This window comes from Gracilinanus agilis, chromosome 3 (genome assembly GCF_016433145.1).
Source record: "Gracilinanus agilis isolate LMUSP501 chromosome 3, AgileGrace, whole genome shotgun sequence".
NCBI classification, from domain to species: domain Eukaryota; kingdom Metazoa; phylum Chordata; class Mammalia; order Didelphimorphia; family Didelphidae; genus Gracilinanus; species Gracilinanus agilis.
The window spans coordinates 600,678,989-600,685,566 of NC_058132.1; positions in this window are offsets into that span (position 1 = coordinate 600,678,989).

Here is a 6,578-nt window from a genome sequence, read left to right on the forward strand (position 1 = left end):
AAGGCAGATCAACCCCATCCATTCTCATTCATGTCCTTCTACAAATTCCCCCGAGGGTTCACCCAATTTTCTGAGGGTCCTTTTGGTGTTCTTTCGTTACTGTATGGATATCATTGGAGCTTGATGGTTCTCCAAGGGTTATCCCTTACTCTCCCTATGTGACTTGCCCAAATTTTTTTCCCTCCAGTCATACATTTCTCTGATTACCTCCTTTACATTGCTCCCCCATGTAATTCTACAATGTAGCATGGTACAGCTTGATTATACCCACCATGCCCTTTGAAAGGCCCTCAACTTCATCATTACATATTACATATATTACTTTTATGGATAGGGAATGCTTATCCATCCTCTCATTCATTCTGGCATTGCTTACTCTAATGAAGGAGGATTTGATCCATAAACTTACTTTCAGAGGCTTGGTATGGAGGTGTCTTTTCTTTTTTTTTTTTTTTTAGAAAAATTTTTTCCATGGTTATGTGATTTATGTTCTTGTTCTCTCTCCCCCCCTCTCGCCCCCAATCCTCCGTAGCTGACATGCATTTCCATTGGTTTGGAGGTGTCTTTTCTTCAGGGCTACCTACTTTACACTTGGCAGGTAAGATGGAAAGGGAGAGGTGGTCAGCTTATAGGAGAAAGGGAAAACTGAAATACAGAAATCATTTCAAAGCTACTTCCTTCACACACCTTTTCCCAAAGTTCTTGAGGAATGAAAAACTGAAAAGGAAGACTAATTTCTATCTTCCTTTATTTCCCCAGATCATTCCCAGGCCAACGTATGTAAGAGTGAAGTGTCTAGAAAGAAGACAAGTAGCCAGAAAGAGCAGTAAGTGATTTACAGTTTGGAGAATGAAGAGATCTGATAATTAGTCCCTGAATAATTGATTAATCATTTCCCAAGGTGGTTATTTCTGCAAACATTCAAATTGGAAATAAAATTAATCCAGAATTTCCCACAACCCTAAAAAGTAAATAACATATAGGAATATTCCAATGAAAGGGAGCTTACTTTACAGAAGTGTACCCTTGAGAAAGAGGGAAATGTCTGAATTGAAATACCCATGGATGAAAGGAGTGGCTGTCACAGACAAGAGATTCCTTTTCAGACACTCTGTAAATAAGGGTTCCTCAACCTTTTTCCTTTCACAACATGCTCGTAAATTTCTAAATTTGACACAGTAAACTTGGAGAAGTGCTGGAAACAAAAGATGCACTATGCTCACCAATGAATAGTAGTATGATATTGGATAGATTGTGAAAGAAAAGAGGAAGGAGAATGCTAGTGCTACAGGCTGAGGGGGTTCAAATGAGGAGCCAAAGACTAACTGTGCCCAGTTTAAGATAGTAAGAGATAGGACATAGATTGGCAGGGGAGGGAATGAAGGACACTAGGAGGAACGGCTAACTATGGAGGCAGTCAGGTACAGAGAAAGCTTACCATGGCCCAGAAATATGGTCTGAATTTTTTCTTCCTAAAAATATCGATTGCTAAAGACCCTCACAATTCTAACAAATGAGAGAGGAATCATGATGTGTATTGAAGGAGAGGTAGGATTTGGACATGTGGAAAGGATGGGGAAGGGCATTTCAGACACTGAAGAGAGTATAAGCAAAGATATAGGTATGAGCATGACATTTTTAGGGACAGCTTGGAGCTCCTCAAGAGGTCAGTACTGCTAGGTGATATGGTAGGATACAAAAACATGGTGATTTTTAACAACTTGGTAGTCTTTTAACTAATTAAGGAGAATTAGAGTAAAAAGAATCAAATCCTAACATGCATTGTACTGACAATATGTGCTAGGGGCCATGATATATTGTACCCCTAAATATGAAAATGGAGATGTTACCTTGTAGTTTTGTTTCCATTCGATTTTGTCATTTGTAATTTCTAGGCTAGTAGGTGATATGGTGATAGCTCTTATTCATTGAACATAACATATGTAGGAGATATCAGGTCTCTTTTCTGTTAAATTCATATTACATTTGTAGTGCTTTCCAGACCAAAGTGGATTTTCTTCCCCAGTGCATAGTAGTACAGCTACAATATTTTGCTCCATTAAATGGTACTTTGTATTTTGTAAGATGCAGGCGAAAAGGAAAAGAAAGAAGAAAGGCCAGGTCAAATTATAATTTAAATAAATGGAATTTCAAAAATTAGATGTGATCGGAACAACGGGGAACGTGCTTGTTTAGGTAAGTTACCCTTTGTGATATTTTCTCTTTTATTCTCTATAAAAACATAGACAAATGTCAAATTGCCCAGTATATCAACGAGTTCCCTCATTCAGAATGCTTAACCACTGGGCAGCTTCTCATTCACATGGCTTTTAAGTAACTATAGTGGAAAAGGATTGGATGAAAAGGAATTTCCCAGTGAGTCAGCTCTAAGAAGGGAACAGATTAATACTGCCTTAAGCTTCAGATCCACATACTCTGAAAGGTATAAATTAACGCAAATAGCAGGTTTCCAAACAATACAGGCTTACATTTTTAAGATTTGCTGTTAAATTTCAACAAGGCCAAGAAAAAAGGTTAAGGAGGTAGTGATATAAGTAAAAAGAAAATATATTCTTTTCTAAACTACTTGCCAACCTATAGGATTCCAGTACCACCCCTTCAAAGATGTAGACATTAGGTTAATAAGCTTGTCATATAAGAGTATGATTTTTTATTTTAAAAAATCTCAGCCAAGAACTCAAATAGCATGCATTCTCTTGTTTTTGAAAAGTATGATATACAGTCAGAAAAAAAAAACATGGAAAAAGTTGGTCAAAAATGAACAACTCTACCTCTACATAGTAGAGTAGAACTGATTAGGTCTTAAGATCATAGAGCTGAAAGGGAACTTAGAGGCCATCTCATCTGTCCCCCTCTTTTGTAGATGAGGAATCTGAGGCCCAGAGAGGTTCCCATGCTTACACAGAGTATTTGACTCCAGGTTTTCTTTACTCCAAGTTCAGCACTTGGTGATGCTGATTGATGTCTCCTCAATTTCAAGACTATTCACCATATGCCGTAAGTTTTCAAAGGAGAAAATTGGAATGTATGAAGTTCTAGCTTCAAATGGGTCATTTGTTTGGTTTGCTACACCAATATATACATCTCCAGACTCATACGTGCTATATCTTGTCTGTACTAGAAATTATAATGAACCTATAATTCCATACGGTCTATTAAAAAGAAAAGGACAATACCAAAAGGGCAGAAGGCAAGCAGGCTCCTATGTACATGCACACATAAACAAGAGCCTATTATGGGGATCTTGTCTCATGAGTGTCGCTAATGCTACTTGGTAAATTTAGTCTATCTCGATGTCCAGATATCCATGATTTAATCAATGTGGGGATTCCCTCTATTAAGGCAAAATAATCCTTTGGTGACTATGTAGATGGACTATGTTCACAAAACAAAACAAAACAAAAAACTGTCGTGTGGTGGCTAATTTTTTTGGTAAGGAAACTCTCCATACTTGGAGCATCCTTTACACCAGACATACTGTTAGTTGTCCTCCCTGAGATCACATTTGGAACTCTTCCAGCTTGACAGAAATGGCCATGTCTTGAAGGCATGGCCATCCAGGATCCAGGGTCACTTCTATACCGTGATGAAACTTAGGTGTAGAAGTGAGGGAGGAAGTGAAAGCTGACTTCTAATATTTAAAAGGCAATTATTTTGGAAGAAGAAATAGATTTTGGTTCTATTTAGCCAAAGGACCTGGAATAATGGGGCGGCAGTAAGGAAAGGAAAAAAAAAAATGAGCTTTACTGGAAGGAAAAATGTGTCCATCATTTGAGCTATCCCAAAATATACAGAGCCACTTTGGGAGGAAGCAGGATTCCTCTCCCTTGAAGTTTTTGAACAAATTTGGAATGTTCCCTCATTGGGAATGTCACAAAGAAGGTTCCTGTTCAAGTGCAGAATGGACTGAATGAGGCCTCTTCCAACTCTGGCACTCTGGGACTTTCATGGAAGTTTACCCTTTCTATGTTTTTTCAAATGTATACAAAATCTTCCCACACAAAGAAAAGGAGGGATAGAGAAGTTTTTCAATTGAACCCTTAAAATTACAAGTAGATTTAAGGCAAGTTCTTTTGCATCATCTTTGATTAAAGAGGCTGTATCTTGAGAGGATAAAATAATTTTTGTCTTTGGCCATGCAGCCTTGACAGAAAATCTTGTACTTGTGGAAATCCTGTGAAAATCCAAGAGGTGTGATTTTCTGGTGAAGTAAAATTTGGGGATATTTATGCCAGATCATAACAGCTTAGAATAGTTTTGGAAAGGAACAATAATTTACATTAGATTTCAAGGTTAGAACCAATTGAGAAAACTATTGCAGGATCATTAATTTGGGTACCAGCTACTAAGTAATCTGTTAGTTCAATCACAGAGACATGAAGAAAAACACCAGACTGGTTCATAAAAAATGAAAGTTATTGTCTATGCCCAGGGTGCACTAAATGATATGTGATGATAGTGCATGGCCTAATATTTAAACTTTATACATTCAGATAACAGAGAATCAAAATCCAATAGATAAATCACTTACATTAAGTCTCCAGCAATGGAAATTACGCTAAAGTAAAACAAGGCTATTTCACAGCAAGGTTTATTAATACATCCAAAAGAAAGAAAGAAAAATCATTTTGTCACACTATATACAGATAATACATACAGTGTTTTATACACATATTACATCAGTTTTTACACAAGAAAAATATACATAAAAATGTAAACTTTTGTATACAAAAACCCTTAAACAAATTAAACAAGGACCAGATAACAAAAGGAGACCAATCCATTATTATTTCATCAAATTTTTTAAAATGGTCATACAGTACATTCATTGAGATATATATGGAAAATGTGAGCCAAGTCTTCCTGTTTAAAGGGAAAATACAAACCAGAAGCCTACTTGCTCCTAAAATGTGGTCCCCTCCAGCACCCCTGCTTTAAAAGCCATGGGTATGAATTTTGATCAGAATGGGGGGGGGGGTTCTGACCAAAAACCATTTCCCTCCTCATCTTGTTCCCACACATTGTTTAAAAGCGGTCTCTGTAGAAACAAATGGCATCAGGCTTTTGTGCATACGAAGCTTTCAGCCACTACAAATTCAGAGGAGAATTGAAGTTTGTATGTTCCCTTTAAGCAATTATTGTTTTTCCTTTTTGTGAGCATTTTCAATGTATGGCATGTTAGCAAACTTGTGTGCCAAGGTGAAAGGGGATAATGAAAAAGAAGGACTGGGGGGACAGGACTGCTAGTCCTTGCTACCGTGCAGCTACTTTAAAAAAAGAAAAGAAAGAAAATGAAAGTGTGCAAGCTGTCATTCACTGTTCCATATGTGCTGGCCTCCTATTAGCTTCCCCACTGCAATTGGTTCATATTCTACAGCATTCTAGCAGCTAAACAACTACCATGAGGCTTTTTGTTATAAGGCTGCTTCTGATATCAGGCTGTGGCTAGGCTAACTTTTCACATGACAGAAACACAAACCTCTCTAGGACAGTCTTAAGGTATTCCCTTAGTTAAGTCCACTGTTAGTTGTAATAACTTGAAATTAACGATTGTCCATCTACCTTGTTTCTCTATTATGTCTGGAGGAGGTAATCTGTTCTGCCATCCAATCACAAAATCAAATGGCAATTAAGAGTTTTCTTAATGTTCTTGCAATCAGCATGATAAACCACTGAAAAACACTTGAGGCTGTGGGTCTAACGAAAAGTTAGGCCTATGTCCAGTATGAACAGTCTCAAAATTCCTTTAACAGAATTCTTAATGAAGATACTTTTAATTAAATAAATGAAAGGCTTGCTTCAGACAGCTTCATGAGAAATCCACACTCTCTAAGGTGTATTTTGAGCAAGGCTAGGTAACAATGAGGTGATATTTTCTCCCTGCAGCAGGAGGAGAATACTTAACTCTCCTCAGTCAAATCAATTTTAGTTATCATTATATTATTAATGAAATAAACAGGCAACCAATGGTGGACCACTATTGATCTAGGGGATAGTAGGCAAAGTATACTAAAGAAAAGTTTAGGGTATCTTTGTAATTGAAATGACCAAACTGGTTATAGCACATCTCTGTTTCAGAGACAGAAAAAACCACACCAGTTCTTCAGTGCACCTCCAGCTCTCTCTCACTCCCTTCAAACAGATGACAACTTTTAGGACTGCTTCCCTTGCAATTTTAATTCATAAAATAATAAAACAAGAAGGAAACAAAAAAAAAGTAAATAATTTCCCAATGAGTTAAAACTTTTAAATGCTTTTAAAATAATTTTTTATAATGTTACATTTTTGACAATTTGTTACATACACCTGCCACTGCAGGTACAATATTCCAGTAGGGGCAGCATTTTGCTAAATGTAAAAGATTGCCATCCAAAACTCATACATGTACATGTGTATATACAGTATATCCACACTACTTATATACATATATCAATATACATATGCATGAGTATATATCAGGAGAACAATTATTCATTGTCTCTGAACCTCTATATATTCACTCACATAATATATACTAAAGACATACTGTGTGAGTATATATGCTAGTATATGTACAC